We start from the raw sequence: 25,752 nt of genomic DNA on the forward strand, positions 1-25,752 counted from the left end.
GCACAAAAAAGAGATGTGCAATGAAAAAATTGTAGCAATCATTTCACCCACCTTGAGAAAAGCGCCAGAAATTCAGACATTAGAGTGAGATCTTTAGACAGACTTGCTAGAGGGCTTTGAGTCCCCCACCCCAGTTCAATTCAAGTTGAGATGGTTTTAAGGAAATTACTTGGAGAGATTGATATGATTAATGTGTTTGGGGGACCCAAGAGAACTCATACCTGACATAACTGGAAAATCTAAAAAGCAAGAGAACAATTAACTATTTATTCTCTGGCAGAGCAAGTCAAGGTGGCTATGATGAGATTGGCCTAATATTCCCGCTATCTTCCAGGACAAAGGGATGCATGGGTGCTCCCCATAGACCAGATCTGAGCCACATAAGAGACCTAGTAGAGTGTCTTTATCTTGTCAGAGATAGCATCTGAAAGGCTGAGGAGACCTCAGCAGAAGGAAACATGAGATAATGCTGATAAATGCCTACAGATTTCTAATTAGATAGAAGGTTGCCTGTGGGTGGGGTTGATTTTCTGTGAATCGGCATGGGTATATATATATATATATATGGTATTTTTATTGATTTCAGAGAGAGGGAGAAAGAGATAGAAACACCAATGGTGAGAGAGAATCATTGATTGGCTGCCTCTTGCATGCCCCACACTGGGGACCGAGCCCACCACCTGGGCATGTGCCCTAACTGAGAATTGAACTGTGACCTCCTGGTTCATAGGTTGACAACCACTGAGACACTCTGGCCAGGCAAATTTTCTATATCTTGATTTTGAGGTGGTTACATGGGTGTATACATTTGTCAAATCTTATCAAACTATACACTTAAAATCTGCATTTTATTGTAGATTATGCTTCTATAAAATTGATTTTTTAAATGCCTAGAGGTTTCAAAGGAGTTGTAAGTGACCAACTATGTAATACTGTCAACAATAAAAAATACTTTTTAAGTAGATAGTGAATCGACTTTCTACAACTATGAAATTAAATTTTTATATAAGCATAGGAAAATAATTTTACTCTTATTAAACTTCTATATATATTATGAACAAATATTACAAGCTCCTTTAAAAAAAGAGTGTAGATATTTATTTTTCTTGGACGAGCTATAGTGAGCATTATAAACTAATAGATTTTACTTAAAGTGAATTGAAGTTTAAAACAAACAAAAACCCCAACTAACTGACAATCATAGTCTTCAGAGTCTATGCATGAGTAGCTATAGTACAGCAGAAAACTTCTGGGAAACTGGAGAAAAAAATTTTAAAATGTTTTATATAAGCTATTAAAATAGCTGGCTACATAATCCTATCTAATAAAAGAGAAACATGGTAATTAGCCATACCTCCGCTACCCTTCCCATTGGCTAATCAGGGTGATATGCAAATTAACTGCCAGCCAAGTTGGCGGCTGGCAGCCAGGCAGCTTGAAGTGAACATGAGGCTTGCTTGCTTCAGTGATGGAGGACTCCAACGTTCCCCGCCTGCCGCTGCCGGCCTCTGAGCTTGCAGTTTGAAACATTGTTACAAATATAGAATCTAAACAAACTCCAGAAACCTGCTTTCAGCCAGTCGGGATCTCAGAGTTGGAGTTGAAACAGTGTTTCGATTATAGAACCCAAACAAACCAGATACCTGCTTTCAGCAGCCGAGGCCTAAGAGCTGGAGCCAAGCCTCAGAGCTAAAGCTGGCCCAGAATAAAAAAAAAGAAAAAAGAAAAAAAGGAGCGGTTGGGAGCTTCAGTCACCCACCAGCCTGAAAACAGCCCTCAGCCCCTCACCCAGACTGGCCAGGCACCCCAGTGGGGACCCCCACCCTGATCCAGGACACTCTTCAGGGCAAACCAGCCAGCCCCCACCTGTGCACCAGGCCTCTATCCTATATAGTAAAAGGGTAATATGCCTCCCAGCACCGGGATCAGCGGAGCCGCGAGGCCTCCCGGCACCAGGATCAGCGTGACAGGGGGCAGTGCCCAAACCCCCTGATCGCCCTGTGGCTCTGTGTGTGACAGGGGGCGGGGCCACAACCTCCCTATCTGCCCTGCTCTGTTCATGACAGGGGAAGGCGCCCCAACCCCCTGATCAGCCCTGCTCTCTGCCTCATAGGGGGGAGCTCCCCAACCCCCTGATCGCCCTGCGGCTCTGTGTGTGACAGGGTGCGGCGCCCCAACCCCCTGATCGGCCCTGCTCTGTGCCTCATAGAGGGGAGCTCCCCAACCCCCTGATCGCCCTGCGGCTCTGTGTGTGACAGGGTGGGGCACCCCAATCCGCCCCTCCCCCCCACGGGCCCTGCTCTGTGTGTGACAGGGTAGAGCCATAACCTCCCCATCGGCCCTGCCCTGAGTGTGACAGTGGCGGCGCCCCAACCCCCTGATTGGCCCTGCTCTGTGTGTGACGGGGGAGCTCCCCAACCCCCTGATCGACTCTGCTCTGTGCATGACAGGGTACAGAGCCCCAACCCCCCTGATGGGCCCTGCTCTGTGAGTGACAGGGGGCAGCACCCCAACCCCCTGATTGGCCCTGCTCTGTGCATGACTGGGTGGTGCCGCAACCTCCCCATCGACCCTGCCTTGAGTGTGACAGGGGGCGGTGCCCCAACCCCCCAATCAGCCCTACCCTGAGCGTGACTGAGGGTGGCATTGCAACCTGCTGATCCGCCCTGCTCTGTGCATGACAGGGGGTGGCGCCCCAACTCCCCAATCAGCCCTGCTCTGAGCCCGACCAGGGGCTACACCTAGGGATTGGTCCTGCCCTCTGCCACCCGGGAGCAGGCCTAAGCCAGCAGGTCGTTATCTCCCAAGGGGTCCCAGACTGCGAGAGGGCACAGGCTGGGCTGAGGGATCCCCCCCTCCCCCCTGAGTGCACAAATTTTTGTGCACTGGGCCTCTAGTCCTTTATATTTAGAAAATGTGATTTTATTAGTGAACACTCTAATAGCAATGATTTTAAGAAGGCTGTTTTTCCTATTGATAAAAAAGACAAAGGGAATAAATTCACCCTCTTTAAAGTAACTAGGTATAGGAGAAATCTCCACCAACAGGGAGGGACTCTCTGAAAAACCTCCGAAAGGGCTCCTTGAGAAAGAGTCGGCTTTAGATATCTGCCAAGCACTAAAATTAGTTTGTGATAGGATTAGTTGAGTAAGAACCTTCCTCATTTCTTCTCCTTCCACCATGCTCAAAATCTGGAGAAAGAGAGTTAGCAAGCTGGGAACAGGAGAAGAGGTAGTGGGAGAAGGTAGACATCCAGGTGCCACCCCCATTTCCCACTCAACATGGCCATTTGCAGTAAGGCCAAGATGAAAATGGGAAAAGCCTTTATTTTTTTTATTTATTTATTTATTTATTTATTTATTTATTTATTTATTTATTTATTTATTTATAATCCTCACCCAAGGATATTTTTCCATTGATTTTCAGAGAGAGTGGAGAGCGAGAGGGAGAGACAGAGAGAAATATTGATGTGAAAGAAACACATTGACTGGTTGCCTCCTGCACACGCACTGACCAGGGCCCAGGTCAGGGAGAAGCCTGCAACTGAGGTACGTGCCCTTGACCAGAATCGACCCTGGGACCCAACGCTCTATCCCAGTGATGGCGAACCTATGACACGCGTGTCAGAGGTGACATGCGAACTCATTTTTTTGGTTGATTTTTCTTTGTTAAATGGCATTTAAATATATAAAATAAATATCAAAAATATAAATCTTTGTTTTACTATGGTTGCAAATATCAAAAAATTTATATATGTGACACGGCACCAGAGTTAAGTTAGGGTTTTTCAAAATGCTGACACGCCGAGCTCAAAAGGTTCACCATCACTGCTCTATCCACTGAGCCAAAATAGGTAGGGCAAGCCTTAATTTTAAAGTCTGAAGTTTAAAAATTATTTCACTAGTCTGGCCTCTTTAATAAAGTTTCATTCCTGGAGACAGCCCCACGAGGGGCTTTCTGAAGCTGGGTTGGTCCTCCTTACATCAAGTCCAAGTTTACATGGGCAAGGTTTACACTTGTTCCTCATCTGCAGCCTCAGGAACAAGGAAAGATCACAGGACCATGTGGTTCACCTGCACCTTTTTCTTTAAGAATTTGTGGGGGAAATAACCTTATTTATCACTGCCAGAAACAGGAAAACAAGGGAGCATTGTCCTAGCCCCAACATTTCCCTGCAATTCTGGCCCCAAGTCCTCTAAGATACATGCAAAGAGTGTTGGAGAAGACTCAGCATTTGAAGCATCCCGGAGTCATCCCAGACTATTGGCTCTACTCTACCCCCAATCCCACCCCCCAATGACACATTTCATTAAAGTCCTACAGATTGTACACCCTAAACTCTCTTGAATCTATCTCCTCTTATCTAACCCCTCAGCCACTGTCCTAATTCAGGCCCTCTCACTTCTCATCATAATCACCTAACTGGCCTCTTTACTTTCCTTTAATTCAATATTCACACTCCAACTAGAGTGGGATTTCCAAATTGAAATTCTGTTCAAAATACTGGTAATAATGCAAGATGTTTCTGCCCATAACAATGCAAATGAATCCTGTTTCCAGTGCTGCAAATTAACTTTGGTAGAAAATAGACATTTCTAGAAGTCAAATCCTCATTTGAACTGATTTTAGTATCTTACTGGTTCCCTCATTAATTAGTGAGTTTAATATGTGTTTATTTTATATTTGTAGAAGACATGATTTTATCTTTTTGGAAATTATCCCTTGACACAAATAAGAGGAAGTAACCCACACTTGCTGAATGAGACTGTGTGAATGGATAGAAGGATGTGTCATCAACCCAGAGCAGGAATCAAGTTGGGCTTCAGTAAGAAGTGGAACGGGCTGCTGGAAGGCCCCAAGAACCTGGGGACCCCTCTTTTTGTGTCTTGGCTGGGCTCCTCTTTATACAACAGGCTGAGTCTTCTTAGCAAATAGGATTTCTTTGCTACTCAGGCCATTTGGCAAGTTAAAGATGGTCACACACAGTTTTCAAATTTCCATTATAAGTCTAATCATGAGTAAGGGTGTAGTTCTCTCTCCCCCAAGTCCAGGTTCTCGGGGAAGGGATTCTAAGTCTCCACCTGGACAGCTGAACTGCACAAATGTGGCTTTTCACTGCTCCCCCTGCTGGAAGCCCAAGCCCTTTCCACCCTCAGAATTTTATTTCTAAAGTTTGTATTTGATTTGCCATTCCCGCCTCCACGTAAAGCCCTTCAGTGTCTCCACTGCTTACTGGTGAGTTCCTTAGTATATCACCCCACACCTCCATCATATCAGTCATTTTGCCCCTTTGTTCTTTGCTCAGGCTGATTCCTCCGCACCCTTTATCTCCCACTCATTCTTTAAAACCCAGGTCCCATCACTTCTGTGAGGCCTGACGAGGCATGACACACAGTGACACCTGCTTTCTTGACTGGGACCCAACAAGCCTGTGAGTGCCCAGAGCACAGGCACAGTCTCTGACTCTTTCGCGGAGCATGGTACCGAGTGTGCTTCAATAACTACTCGCTGAACGACCCCCTGCCCCCACCTGCCGTTCGCTAGAGGAAGGAGACAATAGGATCCTCGATGTCTCACACACACCCTGTCCACCATAGGAGTGGGAAGCGCATGAGTTTTGTTAAAAAGTTATGACACTTGTTAAGAATGGTAAGACAGACTTTATTTAAAGGGGGCCATCGCAATAAGTTTGGGCGCCACTGCAATGAAGTCTTGCAGTGGAGAAGAAACTGAGCTCAACCCAGATCCCAACAAGGACAAGTAGGGATTTATAGCCAAGGAACAAGGGTGGGAGTCAGAGAATGAAAAATTAGTCTTGCGCTAGCCAGTTTGTCTCATTGGTTAGCGCAGGGGTCCTCAAACTGTTTAAACAGGGGGCCAGTTCACTGTCCCTCAGACCGTTGGAGGGCCGGACTATAGTTTAAAAAAAAACTATGAACAAATTCCTATGCACACTGCACATATTTTGAAGTAAGAAAACAAAACGGGAACAAATACAGTATTTGTATTTGCATGTGGCCCGCGGGCCATAGTTTGAGGACCCCTGGGTTAGAGCATCGGCTCACAGACTGACGACCTGCAGGTTCAATTATGAATGAGTGCACATACCTCATTTGCAGGCTCAATCCCTGGCCCCTTCAGGGTGAGTGCTGGAGGCAACCAATCAATGTGTCTCTCTCACATCGATGGTTCTCTCTCTCTCACTCCCTGCCACTCTCAAAAAAATCAGTGGAGAAAATATCCTTAGGTGAGGATTAACAACCACAACAAAAAAGAAAGAAAAGTAGTCTTCATCTATTCAGGCTGTTACAATAATACCAGATTGGGTAGCTTATAAGCAACAATAACTTTTCAGTTCTGGAAGCTGGAAGCCCAAAATCAGAGTGCTGAGTAGGTTCTTTTTCCCTCAGGTTGCAGACTTCTTGTAGGATTGGTCTAGGACTGTGGTTGGCAAATTGCGGCTCGTGAGCCACATGTGGCTCTTTGGCCCCTTGAGTGTGGCTCTTCCTAAGCCTTAGGAGTACCCTAATTAAGTTAATAACAATGTACCTACCTATATAGTTTAAGTTTAAAAAATTTGGCTCTCAAAAGAAATTTCAATCGCTGTACTGTTGATATTTGGCTGTGCTGACCAATGAGTTTGCCAACCAATGGTCTAGGAAGCTCTGTGAGATTTTTTTAAAGATATTTTTATTGATTGAAGAAAGGAAGGGAGAGGGAGAGAGAAACATCAACGATGAGAGAGAATCGTCAATCTGCTGCCTCCTACACGCCCCAACACTAGGAATGGAGCCCGCAACCCGAGCATGTGCCCTTGACCAGAACGAACCCAGGACCCTTCAGTCTGTAGGCTGACGCTCTATCCACTGAGCCAAGCGAGCTAGGGCAACTCTTGGGGATCTTCATGAGCACTAATCTTATTCATGTGAGCTCCACCCTCATGACCTCATCACGTCCCAAAGGCCCCCATCTGCAAATACCTTTGGGTGTTAGGATTTCAACATATGAATTTTGGACCATAGCACTTGGTCTAACATTCGCGTGGGCCACAGCATCCAGACAACAGCAGTTACTAAGCGGAAACGTGAGGGGTAAGGGTTCCTTGCTAGACTGACTCAACAAAACTCTCGCCGACGCCAGCCCAGGGTGGTAAGACATCCAGGAGGTCAAATACTAAGGATGGGGCATCTTCACTCAACTGACTGACCAGGCTCCTTGCGCAGACGGGACTCTACAAGGCCAGCGAGGGAAGCCCAAGGCCAAGCCCGAGTCCAGCAGAGGACTCAGAAGGGCCTGACTAACGTTTTGGTCGAAGGAGAGAGCTCTGTCAGTTCCAGATTCTACCAGGGCTGCTTAAGCCTGGCTGGCCATGGGGTGCTTTCAAAATCATCAAAGCCTGGGCACCCCCAACCCCCCAGTGATTCCGATTCAATCGGTCTCAGCTGAGATGAGGCCTTAGTTCTGCGCTTTTCCGTTTTCCCCAAGAGCTTCTACTTGGGTGGCGGGATGGCTCGTCTGGGTTTTCGGCGGAGGTGGCTGAGCAGCTGCACCTGCCTCGGAAACCAGTGGGCCTGCGCCCGCCCGGGGCTCCAGGTTCCAGCCCACCCCAGCCCCGCTCGGGCGGACACCACCCCGAAGGGGCGGGGCGCGGCCGCAGGAGGCGGGGCCCCGGCCGCAGCCCGGCCGCGCCCCTCGCGGGCAAGCACTGCGCGTGACTCGCTGCGCCCTTCTCCGCGGAGCCCAGGCGGCGGCGGGCACCCGGAGCCCAGCGGGTCGGACCCACGCGCCGTCCGGAGGCGCGGCGACAGGGCAATCCAGGCTGGACCATCGGCCTCGCAGCCGCAGGGGGGCCGGGCGTTCCCAACACGCCCGGATAGGAGGGGGCGCCGGCCTGCCCCGCTGCAGCGCCATCTCACGAGGGGGCGACACGCCGCCGCCGCCGCTGCAGGATCGACCACGTGAGGCGAGAGACCAGGTAGGAGGCCTCTTCGCGGCCAGCGGGGTCCGGGCTGCCTTCGCCCTCACGCCCGAATGACCCCTTAAGAAGACCCTCTGGCAGCCCTCTTACCCAGCGCTCGGCACCGCCCTGCCCCTCAGCGCCCTCCCCTCGCTCCCTCATCCCCATCCTCCCGGCCGCTCGGACCGTCTGGACCCAACTCCTCCTCCGTCCTCTCCCTGACCCTTCAGCTCCACCACGCAAGGAACCGCAAACACCCAGGGCCACCTCTCCCTTTGGGAGTCACCCCAGATCCAGCCCAACCGTCTCCTCCAACTGTCCCCCCGGAGACACCGCTCCGCTGACGCGCGCCCGGGGGTCATCGTTGCGCTCCTGCCCCTGGGGCCGGCCTGGGGAGCGCGGGGGCCGCATGCAGCCGGGACTGCGCTGGGACCTCCGCACGGCCAGCCCAGCCGGCCGTCCTTTGCGCTCCCCGCCCCTCGGTACCCGGTTCCCAAGTTGGCATCTGCCGGGATGGGAACCCGGGTGCATCCCGTTGTACCTCGCGAAAACCTCTGGCCTGGCCGTTCGCCAGCCCCCTGCCCTGCGCTTACCTGCTGCGAAGGGCGCCGGGGTTCTGCTGCCCCGACTGGGCACTGGCGTGGGGCGGCCAGGCTGCCCCCGTGGGGGTGCGGGGGGACTGCCCGGAGGCCAGGACCGCGCACCGCTCATCTGTATCCCCAGTGCCCAGGACGGGGTGCGACACGTGGTAGCACTCGGTAAATATTTGATGGAGGATGAATAAATGAATGAGCCCGGTGCAGAGGCTGGGAGCAGAGTGCTTGAGTGGGAGAGGTGTCACGAGGCCCACGAAAGGGTGAACAAGGAAGAGCATTGGGGGAGGAGGGGTGTACTTGCAGTGCTCACATTGGGAGCATAGAACGGGATATGTTCAGTCTTTCAATTCTTGCATCTAATTTCATTTACATACTGGCTTCCATGTATCAGCTGTTTCCACTTATGTTCTACTTACAAAAAAAAAATGTCAGGCTGGGGCTGCAGACATTTGTATTGGTCAGTGCCTAGAGCAGTGGTTCTCAACCCTGGCTGCACATTAGAATCACCTGGGATTTTTTTTTTTAAATCCTGATTTCTCAGCCTCATCCTCCGGAAACTGTTTCTTTGTTACTAATGTTGTGGCCCCACCCCATAATAAAGAAACAGAATTTCCGGAGGATGAGGCCCAGAAATCAGGATTTTAAAAAGATTCCCAGGTGATTCTAATGTGCAGCCAAGGTTGAGAACCACTGGCCTAGAGGCTGCCCAGATAAGAGCTTTGCCCAGGTGAACCACTCCTCTTGCCCAAGAGACAACTGCTCCCTCTGGGGAAGAATTCTGGAGGCTTAGCCACAGCCTTTAGAGCTGACTCAGTGTAGCTGGTCAGCGGGTGCTTCAGGACAGGTTGGAGGCATGAAGAACCTTCTTTATTTTACCCTTTAGCTCCTGGATACCCCACCCGAGCCACCACCCCACCCCCCATCTCCGACACTGGAGGGATAAACATCGCAGGCAGGCCTAGTGCGACAGATATGGAAGATTCCTGAATACTGCTGTAGTCTCAGCCCATGTGGGCCATTTATATCTCGGTAGGCCAGAGTCAGACAGGGATTACCGCTAAATGAGCCGTGTCCGTGATAAACAAGAACACGGGCCATTTAAAGATGGAATTCTCAAAGAACGAGAGCCTGGGACCTGTTTCTATTGATTCCTGGGAGGATGACCTAAACAGATTCGGTTTCCTGAAGGTAAGACAGGGTTCAGACCTCCGTTTGGGCCCGGGTTCCGTGAGGGAAGTCGATAACACTGCTGAGTGATGAAACCATAGCTAGAAAGTCGTAGGAGCTTATACGCTTAGAAGTAGTTGCCTGACTAGCAGTGGCATTATTGTAATTAGGTCTCAGAGTATTAGTAGGTAAAAGTAGTGATTGGGGTTCTTAGGCCGCAGTGATATGGATTATGGGGGGAAAGAGAGATCCCACCACCTATCCCTGCTATTCTGTTAACTGTGGGCCTTCTGCAGGATGGCCACAGGGCCCCTACCACCATTGTTTGTCTTCTGCTTTGAGCCAAAGTCAAAAGCTGATTTCCTCTGATTTTTAGGTTAAGTGTTTAAGGTCCCTCTTTGAGGCCAGGCCTGCCACGCAGGAGTCTGGGTATGCTCCCACCTATTTTAGGTTTGATTTATCCCTCTTCACTTTCCCTTTCTCTCACCCACCTTTATAAGTAAATCTTGGATCATAAAAACCTAAAGCAGGCAGGGGCTCCTGAGCTGGATTACTGGGCATGGTATCTGGAAATCAATACTTTTTCTTGTAATCAATACATTTCTTAAAAGGTTTTTAATTGATTTTTAGGAAGAGAGGAAGGGAGAGAGAAACATCGATGTGAGAGCAAGACATCAGCTGCTCCCCAAACTCCCCCTACCAGGGATCAAGCCCATGGGGGGAGGGAATCAAACTGGCAACCTTTTGGTGCATGGGAGGATGCCCAACCAACTGAGCCAGGGGGGTAATGAATACACTTTTAATGAGCTTTTCTGTTTTCCGGTGTAGGTTCCCTGTTAAGATCTCAGTATCCCTAGAATACTCTGGACTGTGTGACTTACTTTCTCTCTAACTTCCAGTACTTCAGAGCATTGGCAGATACAATACAGGATGCCAAGTTAAATTTAAATTTCAGATAAACAGTGTGTCCTGTATTTTTATTTGCTAAGTCTGGCAACCTTAGTTCATGAGGAGCCTTATGCATTCTAATTTTCTCCAGGACAATATCTCACCCTTTTCTTCTGTTACTCATACACAATGACTGAGCACTCTGTCAAAAGTCACTTGACTGAGATGGCTCATTTCATGTCAGGGTGAGGGCAGGCTCGTAGACGTAGTGTCATTGGTCTGTGTTGAGGTTACCCAGAAAACACCCACACAAACATTGGCATATGATCTTGTAGTGCCTGTCAAATTAGTTCATCATTCAAAATGAGCATATTATTTTGAGTGGCCAGATATTAACATTGCTGTGAGAGAGACAGCCATAGGTGAGAGTGGGGCGAGAGTGGATTCTAAAGTATAACTTACAGCAGAACCTCTCGCTTGCCACATTTATTTTGTGTGTGTGTGTGTGGTAAAATACAGAGTGTCCCCCAAAAATGTATATACACTTTAATAGCTGATAGCTCAGCTTTGAAAATGAAATGTATTTTAATAAACACTGCCTTTACATTTATTTATTCAAAGTGTGTGTATACATTTTTGGGACACCTATATACATAACATAAAATTTTACCATTTAAGCCATTCTCAAGGGTGCAGTTCAGTGGCATTAAGTACATTCACATTGTTGTCCAACCATCACCACTATCCATATCCAGAACTTTTTCATCTTCTCAAACTGAAACTCCATACTCAATAAACAATAACTCCTCACTCCCTCTTCCCCCAAACCTCTGGCAACCACAATTCTACTTTCTTTCTCCATGAATATGACTAAGTACTTCATATAAGTCAAATCATATAATATTTATCTTTTTGTGACTGGCTCATTTCACTTAAATAATGTCTTCAAGGTTCATCCATGTGGTAGCTTGTATCCAAATTTCCTTCCTTTTTAAGACTGAATAATATTCATTGTATGTATATGCTAATTCTGTTTATCCATTCATCCATCCATGACACTTGTGTTGCTTCTACCTTTTAACTATTGTGAATAATGCTGCTATGAACATGGGTGTGCAAGTATCTTCTGAGACTCTGTTTTCTTTGGGATATATACCTAGAAATAGAATTGCTGGATTGTATGGTAATTCTGTATTTACTTTTTTGAGAAACTGTATACCATTTTTTATAGTGACTACCATTTTACATTCCCACAGCAATGTAGAGGTTTCCAATTTGTCCGCCTCCTTGCCAACACTTATTTTCTTTTTTTTAATAATAGTCATCCTAATCGCTATGAAGTGGTATCTCATTATGATTTTGACCTGCATTTCTCTTACAACTAGTGATTTTTGACATCTTTACATGTGTTATTAGCCATTTTTATATCTTCTTTGGAGTCTATTGAAATCCTTTGGCCATTTTTAAATTGGTTCATATGTCTATCTATTGTTGAGCTATAGGAGTTTCTGGATAGAAATCTCTTTTCAGACGTGTGATTTGCAGATATGTTCTGTGGATTGCCTTTTCACTCCTTGTATAGTCCTTTGATGCACAAAACACCCCACTGACAAGTTTTAAATTTTAATGAAGTCAAATTTACCTATTTTTTCTTTCTTTTTTTTATTTTTTTGTTACCTGTGCTTTGGTGTTATATCCAAGAAATCATTGCCAAATTCAGTGTCATGGAGCTTTCCTCCTATGTTTTCTTCTAGGTGTTTTTATACTTTTATCTCTTATGGTTAGGTCTTTGATCCATGAGTAATTTGTATATGTAGTATAAAATAAAGGCCAAATTTCATTCTTTTGCATATGGATCCAGTTTTCCCAACACCATTTGTTGAAAAGACTGTCCTTTCCCATTTCATAAACTTGGCATTCTTGTTGAAAATCATTTGGCCATTTATGCCGGGGTTTATTTCTGGGCTCTCTGTTGTATTCCATTGGCCTATATGTCTGTCTTTATGCCAGTACCACACTCTTTTGATTACTGTAACTTTGTAGTAAGATTAGAAATAAGGAAAATGAATCCTCCAACTTTGTTTTTCTTTTTCAAGATTGTTTTAGCTATTCAGGATCCCTTGAGATGCCATATGAATTTTAGGGTTGAATTTTTCTATTTTTGCAAAAAAAAAAAAAAAATCATTAGGATTTTGAAAGGGGTTGCATAAAATTCATACATTGCTTTGGGTAGTATTGACATCTTTTTAAAATTATTATTGTGGAAAGAATGCATAATAAGATCTACCCTCTTAATAAATTTTTAAGTGTACAATATATCGTTGACTATTAGTATATTGTTTTGCTGCAGCTCTCTAGAGTTTATTCATCTTGCTTGGCTGAAACTTTATATCCATTGAACAGCAACTCCTTACTTCCCTCTCCCCCAGCCCCTGGCAATGACAAAATAGACTTTAAAACAAAGTCTATAGTAAGAGACAAAGAAGGACACTACATAATGATAAATGGAGCAATCCAATAAGAGGATATAACCCTTGTGAACATTTATGCACCCAAACATAGGAGCACATAAATATATAAAGTAAATCTTCATGGACATAAAGGGAGAGGTTGACAGGAATACAGTCATAGTAGGGGATTTTTCTTTTTTTCTTTTTGAATCCTCACATGAGAATATTTTTCCATTGATTTTTAGAGAGAGAGGGAAGGACAGAGAGAAATATTGATGTGAGAGAAGCACATCTATTGGTTGCCTCCTGTACGAGCCCGACCAGGGCCACGGCTGGGGAGTAGCCTGCAACTAAGGTGCCCTTGACCAGAATCTAACCTCCCGGGACCCTTCTCTCTGCAGGCCAAGGCTCTATCCACTGAACCAAATAGGCAAGGGCCATAATAGGGGATTTAACACCCCATTGACATCAATGGATAGATTTTCCAGACAGAAAATCAATCAGGAAACAGTGGCCTTAAATGACACACTAGATCAGATGGATTTAATTGCTGTCCTCAGAGCATTTCCCCTCAAAGCAGCAGAATATACATTTTGTTGTTGTTAATCCTCACCTGGGGATATTTTTTCAATAGATTTTTAGTGAGAGAGTAGAAAGGGGCGGGGGACAGACAGAGAGAGAGAAACATTGACGTGAGAGAGACGCATCGATTGGTTGTCTCCTGCATGCGCCTGACCAACCAGGGCAAGGGATTGCACCTGAAACCCAGGTATAGGTCCTTGACCTGGAATCGAACCCAAGTCTCTTCGATAAGCAGGCCGATGCTCTAACCACTTAGCCAACACCGGCCCGGGCAGAATATACATTCTTTTCAAGTGCACATGGAACATTTTCTAGGATAGACCACATGTTAGGACACAAAACAAGTCTCAGTAAATTTAAGAAGATTTAAATCATATCAAGTATCTTCTCTGAGAATCAGAGACTCACACTTTTGATCCTGCCCGTCTATCTTGATGTGTGGGCAGTGGCTCTGGTCACTAAACTCTCTGTTTATCCTTCTAGAACTGGGGTCTGCAAACTGCAGCCTGCAGCCAAATCTGTAAAGCCTGTGAGCTAGAATGGTTTTTACATTTTTTAAATAGTTGAAACAAATCAAAAGAATAATGTTCTATGACAGAGGAAAATGAAATTTAAGTATCTAAAAATAAAATTTTATTGGAATACAAAAAAATAATCTTCTCTGACCATAATGATTATGAAACTAGAAATCAATCACAAGAAAAAAAACCCTGAAAAACACACAAAGATGTGGAGGCTAAATAACATGGTACTAAACAATGATGGGTGAACAGTGAGATCAAGGAAGAAATTGAAAGAGGCCCTGAAACAAATGAAAATGAGAACACAACCACCCCAGGTCTATGGGACACATAAAAGCAGTCCTAAGAGGGAAATGCATAGTATTACAGGCCTACCTCAAGAAACAAGCAAATCTAACTTTACACTTAGAGGAACTAGAAAAGGAACAATAAACTAAGCCAAAACTGAATAGAAGAAAGAAAATAATAAATAATAAAAATCAAAGCAGAAATAACCAAAATAGAGTCTAAAACAATAATACAAAAGTCCAATGAGAGCCACTTGGCCTGGAGGTCAAACCCTCCCTGGTATTAGCTACAACAATCAAGGTTTAACTATAAGACTGCGAACAAAGACCACTAGGGGGTGCACCAAGGAAGCATAACAAAATGCGGAGACAAAGAAACAGGACAAAATTGTCAATGGAAGATATAGAGTTCAGAACCACACTTTTAAGGTCTCTCAAGAACTGTTTAGAAGCCGCCGATAAACTTAATGAGATCTACAAGAAAACTAATGAGACCCTTGATGTTATATTGGGGAACCAACTAGAAATTAAGCATACACGGACTGAAATAACGAATATTATACAGACTCCCGTCAGCAGACCAGAGGAGCACAAGAATCAAGTCAATGATTTGAAATGCAAGGAAGCAAAAAACACCCAACCAGAAAAGCAAAATGAAAAAAGAATCCAAAAATGCGAGGATAGTGTAAGGAGCCTCTGGGACAGCTTCAAGCGTACCAACATCAGAATTATAGGGGTGCCGGAAGATAAGAGAGAGCAAGATATTGAAAACCTATTTGAAGAAATAATGACAGAAAACTTCCCCCACCTGGTGAAAGAAATGGACTTACAGGTCCAAGAAGCGCGGAGAACCCCAAACAAAAGGAATCCAAAGAGGACCACACCAAGACACATCATAATTAAAATGCCAAGAGCAAAAGACAAAGAGAAAATCTTAAAAACAGCAAGAGAAAGTAACTCAGTTACCTACAAGGGAATACCCATACGACTGTCAGCTGATTTCTCAACAGAAACTTTGCAGGCCAGAAGGGAGTGGCAAGAAATATTCAAAGTGATGAATACCAAGAACCTACAACCAAGATTACTTTATCCAGCAAAGCTATCATTCAGAATTGAAGGTCAGATAAAGAGCTTCACAGATAAGGAAAAGCTAAAGGAGTTCATCACCACCAAACCAGGATTATATGAAATGCTGAAAGGTATCCTTTAAGAAGAGGAAGAGGAAGAAAAAGGTAAAGATACAAATTATGAACAACAAATATGCATCTATCAACAAGTGAATCTAAGAATCAAGTGAATAAATAATCTGATGAACAGAATGAACTGGTGATTATAATAGAATCAGGGACATAGAAAGGGAATGGACTGACTATTCTTGGGGGGGAAAGGGGTGTGGGAGATTCGGGAAGAGACTGGACAAAAATCGTGCACCTATGGATGAGGACAGTGGGTGGGGAGTGAGGGCGGAGGGTGGGGCGGGAACTGGGAGGAGGGGAGTTATGGGGGGGGAAAAAGAGGAACAAATGTAATAATCTGAACAATAAAGATTTAATTAAAAAAAAAAAAAAGTCCAATGAAACCAAGAGCTGGTTCTTTGAAAAGATAAACAAGATTGACAATCCTTTAACCAGACTCATCAAGAAAAAAAGAGAGGAACCAAATAAATAAAATCAGAAATGAAAGAGGTGAAGTAACAACTGATACCAAAAAAAATAAATAAAACCCAAAGGATTGTAAGAATTTATTACAAATAACTATATGCCAACAAATTCAACAATCTGGATGAAATGGATAATTTCCTAGAAACCTACAATTTCCAAAACTGAATTTGGAAGAACCAGAAAATCTGAATAACAGACTACAACTAATGAAATTGAACCAATAATCAAAAACCTCCCAACAAACCAAAGTCCTGGACCGAATGGCTTCAAAGGTAAATTTTATCAAACATTCAAGAACTAACAACAAAAACAAACAAACAAACAGAAAAACCAAACACCTATCCTTTTCAAACTATCCCAAAAAATTCAAGAGGAAGGAAGACTCCCAAGGTCATCTTATGAGGCCTGCATTATCCTAATTCTAAAACCAGATAAGGACACTACAAAGAAAGAAAATTACAGGCCAATATGCTTAATGAACATAGATGCTAAAATTTTGCTAACAAAATATTAGCAAACCGGATCCAGCAATACATTAGAAAGGTCATACACCGTGATCAGATGGGATTTATTTAGGGGATACAAGGTTGTTACAGTATCTGAAAATCGGTAAATGTAATACATAGAGAAAATGAAGGATAACTACCACGTGATCATATCAATAGATGCAGAAGAAAGCATTTGATAAAATTCAGCATCCATTTGTGATAAAAACTCTCAGCAAAGTGGGAATAGAGAGAACATACCTCAACATAATAAAGGCCACATATAACAAACCCAATTTTAAAATGGGCAAAGGACCTGAATAGACACTTCTCCAAAGAGGATATACAGACGGCCAATAGACATGAAAAGATGCTCAACACCACTGATCATCAGAGAAATGAAAATTAAAACCACAATGCGATATCACCTCACCCCTGTCAGAATGGCTATCACCAGTAAATCAACAAGTGTTGGCGAGGATGTGGAGAAAAGAGAACCCTCATGCACTTTTGGTGGGAATGCAGATTAGTGCAGCCAGTGCAGAAAACAGCATGGTGTTTCCTCAAAAAAAGTAAAAACGGAACTGCCTTATGACCCAGCAATTTCATTTCTGGGAATTTATCCAAAGAAACCTGAACCACTGATTTGAAAGAATATATGCACCCCTATGTTCATTGCAGTATTACTTACAACAGTCAAGATTTGTAAGCAGCCCAAGAGCCCATCAGTAAAAGAATGGATAAAACAGCTATGAGAGGCATTTTTACAGTTCTGCTAGAGAATTTAGGAAGAATTGGGGACAGATACATAGAAAATTAAACAACAAAAAAAGCCAAATATTCAAAGTTACAAATTAGCTCTAGCCGGCTTGGCTCAGTGGATAGAGCATAGGCCTGCGGACTGAAAAGTCCCAGGTTCGATTCCAGTCAAGGGCATATGCCTGGGTTGTGAGCTTGATCCCCAGTAGGGGCATGCAGGAGGCAGCCAATCAATGATTCTCTCTCATCATTGATGTTTCTGTCTCTCTCTCCCTCTCGCCTTCCTCTCTGAAATCAATAAAAATACATTTTAGAAAAAAGTTACAAATTATGTAGTAATAATAATGATAAGGATCCACAGATTATCAAGTCATAGTAAAAACTGAACATTAATTTTATCAGAAATTGTGGGTGTAAAAATGCTAATGTTGCTCTGACTGGTTTGGTTCACTGGATAGAGTGTTGGCCTGCGGACACAAGGGCCCCAGGCTCGATTCCGGTCAAGGGCATGTACCTGGGTTGCGGGCACATTCCCAGTAGGGAGTGTGCAGGAGGCAGCTGATCGATGTTTCTCTCTCATCGATGTTTCTAACTCTCTATCCCTCTCCCTTCCTCTCTGTAAAAAATCAATAAAATATATTTTAAAAAATGCTAATGTTTGTCTTTCATACTAGGAAATCAAAAGAATGTTTAAAATCAAGAAATAATTAAGCATATTATTTGTAAACATGGACATAAGTGCTAGGTGAGATAGTTAAAAGATTTGAAAGTAATGTTCTCTGGAGAACAGGACAGGGGTGGGGAGGAGTAGAGCTGGGGATTGTTTGTCTTCATAAACTTTAGAGTACTATTTAACTTTGTAATCAATCATGTGCATATATTAATTGTTAACTTAAAAATCCCCTGACATCATATTACCCTCTAAGTACTGTCACATTTCTCTAACAGCCAGTCTTCATTGGCCACCAGCTGTCTGTTCTAGTCTACATCCACTTTTTTTCAATTTATTTTTTTATTTTTTTAAATTGATTTGAGAGAGAGAAAGGGAGAGGGGTAGAAAGATAGAAACACCGAAGAGAGAGAAACATTGATCAGCTGCATCCTACTAGGGATTGAGCCTGCAACCTGGCCATGTGCCCTGACCAGGAATCGAACCAGTGACCTCTTCGCTCATGGGTTGATACTCAACCACTGAGCCACACGGGCCAGGCTATATTCACTTTTTTAATATATATTTTATTGATTTTCTACAGAGAGGAAGGGAGAGAGATAGAGAGTCAGAAACATCGATAAGAGAGAAACATCGATCAGCCACCTCCTGCACACCTCCCACTGGGGACGTGCCCATAACCAAGGCACATGCCCCCGACCAGAATCGAACCCGGGACCCCTCAGTCCACAGGCCAACAACGCTCCATCCACCGAGCCAAACCGGGTAGGGCTATATTCACTTTTGTACACTCTCCGTTCTAACTTTATTTCTTTTTTCTTTTTTTATATATTTTATTGATTTTTCACAGAGAGGAAGGGAGAGAGATAGAGAGCTAGAAACATCGATGAGAGAGAAACATCGATCAGCCGCCTCCTGCACATCTCCCACTGGGGATGTGCCTGCAACCCAGGTACATGCCCTTGACCGGAATCGAACCTGGGACCCCTCAGTCCGCAGGCCGACGCTCCATCCACTGAGCCAAACCGGTTTCGGCCTAACTTTATTTCTTACCACTCCCCTGAAATTGTTTATGTCAAGATCACCAATGAACTCTCAATTGTCAAATATGATGGTCACTTTTAGCCACACTGGCCTTCTTTCAGTTTTTCTAAGATACCAATCACTTTCCTGCCTCAGGGCTTTCAAATACTGGTATGTCATTCCCTCTGCCTAGCCAGTGGTCGGCAAACTGCGGTTCGCGAGCCACATGCGGCTCTTTGGCCCCTTGAGTGTGGCTCTTCCACAAAATACCGCGTGCGGGCACGCATGTACAGTGCGATTGAAACTTCGTGGCCCATGCGCAGAAGTCGGTATTTTGTGGAAGAGCCACACTCAAGGGGCCAAAGAGCCGCATGTGGCTCGAGAGCCGCAGTTTGCCGACCACTGGCCTAGACTGTTGTTCCCCACTCTTCTCCTGTTTAACTTCCTTTCAACTCACCTTTCAAGGCTCAACTTAACTCTCATTTTATAAGTCCTTAATCAGTCTTAATTAGGTCCTCTTAACACCCTATACTTTCTTTCATGGCATTTATTAGACTTTGTAATTATATTTTTGTGTGTGTGATTATCTCCTTCCTCTGCTAAATGGTAAACTCCATGAGGGCAGGGGTAATATCTGTTTTGTTCACCACTATAATCCTAGCAATAGCCTCAATTCTTTGCCCAAACATTGAATTAATAGCCTTTGAAAAAGGTGTTAAAGGAGGACCTAGAACTAGAGCACTGGTTGTAGGAATTAGAAGAGGAGATAGACTAGAGACAGACCTTTTCTAAAACAGAAGCTGTGGGACTTGGGGAGAGGCACATGGTGTACATGTCTGGAAGTAATTAGACCTTTTAAGGAGAATCTTATCAGACGTTTTAAGGAGGATGTTTGTGGGGAGGACTCAGTCTCAGAGTGTTCTGCTGAAAGTGAGCAATTCAGGTAGTTATGTACCTTAATTCACTGTGTTCACTGGGAAATGCTTGACTCACAGATAACTTGCAAATTTTCTCTAACCTTCTTCCTATTTATTCCCTTGGGATGTTTCCTGGGACAAAGCCACTTTGCAATTTACAGGAGAACAAAGAACAGAGCCGTAAGGTTGAAGAATTTGAAGTGGTATGCCTATTGGGAAAAAAAAAAAAGCACTAGGTTGACACTGACAAGAGTCCCTGGTGTAAAATGGTAAATTGAACAAAAGTGCGGTCTCAAAACGGCAGTAGGAGGGGCTTAGATTCAAGAAAAGAAGAGATTCCTGATTCATATTTACCATGGTTGCCACTTACTGAGCCCTCACTGGACACCAGCTCAGTGTGCTAGATGTTTTCTTTATCTTCTGACTCCCACCACCACCCTGTGCTGGTAAGAGAGGTATCATTATCCCCATTTTACAGGTGAAGAAACCCAGGCTAAGGGGGATCAGATGACCTGCCCAGTGCTGCAGAATTATCCCTTAAGAGCAGAGTTTAGACCAACCTTTTCTTAGTTCTCTATGTTGACCAGAAAGATACAAAAGTGAATGGCCTGAAGGGGGCCACAGCTGAGGGGCAGTGGGAACACAGAGTTACTGTTGTCTGTGCTATTCAAATCAGGGTTCTATGAACAGTAATTCGTTAGCTGAAGTGAGTTCATGGCCTTAAAGTCTGTGGCGTAAATAGGGATTGAAATCCAGCAAAATGAATGGGAATAAAAACGGAGCTCAACTGAGAGCAGGTTATTGAAAGATTTTAGTGACTCCAAGGGCCAGAGTTTTCAGTTCACATGTAGATAATTTCAGTTGCCAATTCAGTGTAAACTGGTCCCTGATTAATAAACATGCTTTATGGATTTGCTGTCTTTCCTTTCAATGTAGCACATTCCAAAGGCCTGCTTCATAGTTTGTATAATCAGTTACTTAATTTGTTTGGTCTCCCCAGGTGAACTATAAGCTCCATGAAGGCAGGCACCAGTTCTGTTTTGTCCACATACTCCAGTGCCTAACATTTTGTGGGTGTTCAGTTAATAGCAAGACAGGTTCTCAGGGCCACGAACAAATTCCTCCATACATCTGCCTAAAGCAGGGAAGGCAGCCCTTCCAGACCCTTGTTGGTGTACTTCCAGGTTATGCTTTTAGATTCCCCAGATCTGCCTACTTTAGGTGGGGCCCCAAAGATTTGATGCCATGTGGCTCTGGTTTTGGCAATGGGCTTGTCCTTGTTCTGAGATTTTTAACAATAGATGTATTGAGCCCTAGCCGTTTTGGCTCAGTGGATAGAGCGTCGCCTGCGGACCAAAGGGTCCCGGGTTCATTTCCAGCCAAGGGCATGTATCTTGGTTGCAGGCTCCTCCCCAGCCTGGGCCCTGGTTTCTCTCACATCGATGTTCCTCTCTGTCTTTCCCTCTCCCTTTCACTCTCTCTAAAAATCAATGGAAAAAATATCCTCAGGTGAGGATTTAAATAAATAAATAAAATAAATGGATTGTGCTATTTCCTATCCCCAGGGGGGTTCCGTGGGGCCACAGCTGAGGGGCAGTGGGAACACAGAGTTCCTGCTGTCTGTGCTAGAACCTCCCCAGAGATGCTCCAATAGAGGTTGGCTAATCAGGAAATTCCAATCCCTTTTCCTGAAACTAAGCAGCTTGAGGAATCTCTCCAGCTGGAGTTGGAAGAGCTCCCAGTGCGGAGAGCTGTCTTATGTAACTTTATAGACTGACTGCCCCTTTCCTGGGAAAAAACAAACTGTTTCCCAGCTAGTGCCGGACTTTTTGGAAGCATGTCCTGCATTCTTTCCTAGATGCTCATCAGCCCCATTGGAAGCAGCTAACAGAGCCGAGTTGAAGACTAGTGAGGCTAACGGGAGAGATGCAGAAAGCGGGAGAGAGGGACGTCTGTCATTCTGGCTGGAATTTGCCATTCCGGTTCTCATGCTGTGGCTCCCCATAGCAGTAAAGGGAGCGTAGTGTGAGGCGAAGGGAACTTGGGGAGAGGCGTTGTCCCTGGGCACACTGAGCCCACTGTTTGTCCTCTCAGCACCCCAACAAGGAGGACTACAGCTAAGTGTGTGCAACTATGTCCACAGCTATAGTGACTCAAATTCTGCTCTGGAAAAAAATTTTCCCATTGTAGTTTGCTGAAAATTATGTTTGTCCTTAGTTCAATTGATTGAACATTTTAAGTCACGTGCCAGGCTCTCAGCTAAATTAAATGACTACGAAGATGAACAAGGCAGTCTCTATCCTTAACATACAACCAGGAGGAAAGAAAAAAAGTACATATAAGTAGTTATAATACACTTCCTTGCTATATGGTCCTTTGCACCTTATGTAATTCTTTTATCCTTAAATCTCTTATAAAGGTGACCATCAGGTTGATGTCTACTTGTGAACTTCCCTGCCAGCTAATTTAAGATAAACTAAAATACAGAAAACCTCCCCTTTTCAGGTGTGACCAGTTGTTTTATTAAAGTATTCATGAAAGGGGAAGCCACAATTTTAGTAATATTCTCATCTTCCTTGCTTTTATTTCCATAATTTTCTAAAGCTAATATAAGGCATCTTAGAACTTTGAATGTAACTTGTATCTTTCAAAATAACAAATAGCTTCCTCAATGAATTATAATTTGCTCTATGGCATGCCTGTATTGCTTCTTCCCTGAAATAGGGTGTTAGGCACTTAATATACTTGTTACCTTGGTACAAGTATTTCTCTTCTTTTGGGCTGTAAGTGTGTGTGTGTGGGGGGGGGGGTCCCTCATGTCTACTGTGTTAAATATGGTCCATGAGGCCTAGGCTTTTAGGCCTATGAGGACCCCAGATGGCCCCAAAGATTCCATTAGCCCATTTACTGCCAGAAAATACAGATATTCAAAAAGAAGGAAAAATGTGTGTATTTAAAAAATAAAAATAGGATCCTTTCCATACCATGAATTGTACTTCATAAATTGCTTTATTTAGGAAAACCTTCCTCATGGACATAGTTTCATCTCAGCAACTATTCTAACACAATATTTTTATGTCTCATAGAGTATTTCATTATGTGAATTACCTCAATTTAATCAATTCACTAAAGTATTTTTAATTTTTCTTTTAGAAATGGTGTTTCAGTGAATATTCTTATGTATATATCTTTGTGTGCTCTTATCATGTTATTTCTTTTAAATATATTCCCTAGAAGTAGACTAAATAGTATATTTATTTCAAATATTGATGCTTATTGCTTTGCTTGCCCTCTTGGAAATTTCATTCATTCAACCATATTAACCTACTATGTATACCAGACATTGTGCCAGGTTCTGGGGATATAATCAGTAGTAACAAAATTGTATTATGCCAATTAGACTGGACATCCTTCCGGATGAAGCTGGGGCTGCGAGGGCCGAGCCAAGCCTCCGCAGCTGCGAGGGCCGAGCCCCTTGCACAGATTTCGTGCTTCGGGCCTCTAGCAGTAAATAATGATAGACAGGGCTTCTGCCTTGTGGAGCTTGCTTTCTAGCCTTAGAATTAGACGCTAAGTAAGCAGTTATAAAGCACAATACAGGGAAGTACAAGGTGCTTTGGGAGCGTATAACCAGGGCATATAATGTGGTCTAGGAAGAGCCATGAACTTGTGAGTTTCAGTTTAAAACCTGAAGGATGATTAAGAATTAGCCAGACAGAGAACAACATAGACTGATGAACAGGGACAGATCCAAAGACAGAGAAACAGCGATCAGACTGTCAATCCCCAGAGGGAAAGTAGGGGAGGGTGGGGGTAAGTGGAAGAGATCAACCAAGGGACTTGTATGCATACATATGGGCCAAACCAATGGACATGGACTACGGGGGGATGAGAACATGAGTGGGAGCGGGGAGGTTGGGGGTTAATGGGGGGGTGAGGACACATTTGTAATACCTTAACCAATAAAGAAATTAAAGATTTTTAAAAAAAAAAGAATTAGCCAGACAAATGGAGGGGCCCTGTTCCAGTCAGTGTAGAAGTGATGGTATGACTGTAGGGCAAGGAAGGAGTGGCAAAAGATGAGAGTAGGAAGTTAAGTCACGAAGGTGAGAGTATATCTTTAAGGAGTTTGGATGTTATGGAAAGCCTTTGAAGGGTTTTTAAGAAACAAGAAGGTGATATAAATAGACTTCATTTTGAAAGGATGGTTCTGGGAAAGGAGACCAGGTTAGAGTTGATGTCGGGGTTCAGACAAGTGATAAGTATAGCTTGGTCTTGGCTACTAGCATTGGGGATAAAGAACAGTGGACATGATTAGCAAGACTGTGGTTATTGGGATGTGGTAGGATATAAAAAGTGGAAATAAATAACCCAAAACTGGTAACTTAAATAAGATGAAAATTGATTTTCTTTCTTAACAAAAATTCTGAGGAACACAGTCCTGGGCTGGCCTGGCAGCTCCACAGTCATTAGAAACCCTGGCCCCTTCCAGTTTTTTGGGTGGTAATATACCTGGTCCATCTTTATGGTCTGAGATGGCCACAGCAGCTCCCGCTGTCACACTACTTTCCTAGCATCAGGATTGAGGAAGGCAGGAAAAAGGATGCAACCTGTTTATCTTTTAAAAATTACCCAGAACAGAAGTCTCACAGACACTTCTACCATAACTTAGTCAAATGGCCACACCTCCCTCCAAGGAAGGCCCAAACTTGGAATTTTAGTTGGGCAGCATTGTGCCCAGCTGAATATCAGAGTTCTCTTAATTTGAAAGAGAATGGACATTTGGCAACTAACAATCTGGGGTCTGGGAATATACGAAACTACAATTCAGCCAAATTGATTACGCAAAAAATACATATACCGCTATTGAAAAGCGACTTCTGTGGCTACTAGGCAAAGATTTAACATATTAAAATCCTGTTTATTGTTGTTGTAAAGAATAAACAAGTGTTAGCTCAGATAAGGCCCCAGCTTAAATGTGAATATGGCTGTATTGATTTGATCTGAATCACTACCATGCAAAGTTGTCATGCTTGTCATTCATTAATATTCAGACTATAGAAAAGAGCAGACCAACAGATTGCTGCTATTTAGGATAAAGTTTAAATAGGACCTAAGTTAAGGCATTTGCTTATTGTTCTTTTCTACCAAGGATATTCGCAATTATTATTATTATAAATATTAGTCTTTAGCTGCAAGTCATTCATTTCATTCTAGTCTGCGGTGTATGCGGAAGTGTAACTCCTGTGATTCCTGACCCTTTGCACAATGTTCTTAGGTTGCTTCTATGGCAGTTTGATCCCTGTTTACAAAGCCTGTAACTATTTGTGGTAAATCCTAGATTTGCAGTCAGCCCGAAGTCTTTGCTCAAAACGAGTTTCCTTGCTATCCACAACCATACCACATATAGAAGCAGGCAGGGTGGGGAGGAGACAAGGATTTGGGACCTGAGCCAATTCAAGTGTGGGTTTGGGGAGGGAGGGGAGAAGCCTGTTTAGAGACATGAGGTAGTATTATTAAGCAGAAATAGATAAAGACTGTTTATGGCTCAGTCTGCACTCCAGAATAATAATGCAATAAACTAAATTCCAGAGATGGTTTTGAAGCGCTTTATATGCGGGGAATTAGCCAGTCTGTCAGCTCTAATGCAAGTAACCTCAGAATACCTCCTTCACATTCCTCAGTGGCTCCTTGGAGGGGAACTGCCTCTGAAATGCGTGCATCAGCCCTTCATGAGAGGAAAGAGGATCTCTGTGCAGGCCCAGCCGAGTCAAAATTTTGAGTTAGAG

At 43.9% G+C, this 25,752-nt stretch overlaps 1 protein-coding gene across 7 annotated transcripts in view; it reads left to right on the top strand.

Annotated features, from left to right (window-relative positions):
• The first annotated feature begins 7,679 nt into the window (after nucleotides 1-7,679).
• Nucleotides 7,680-25,752, top strand: part of RUSC2 (RUN and SH3 domain containing 2) — a 56,969-nt gene continuing 38,896 nt past the window's right edge. For 3 of the 7 annotated variants that reach the window (XM_059657265.1, XM_059657263.1, XM_059657266.1), the window contains exon 1: nucleotides 7,700-7,975. The gene's annotated coding sequence lies outside the window, so the exon portion shown is untranslated. Of the gene's footprint in view, nucleotides 7,976-25,752 lie in introns of all 7 variants that reach the window. The other 4 variants (XM_059657267.1, XM_059657269.1, XM_059657268.1 and 1 more) reach the window with 4 other exon arrangements.

This window comes from Myotis daubentonii, chromosome 11 (genome assembly GCF_963259705.1).
Source record: "Myotis daubentonii chromosome 11, mMyoDau2.1, whole genome shotgun sequence".
NCBI classification, from domain to species: domain Eukaryota; kingdom Metazoa; phylum Chordata; class Mammalia; order Chiroptera; family Vespertilionidae; genus Myotis; species Myotis daubentonii.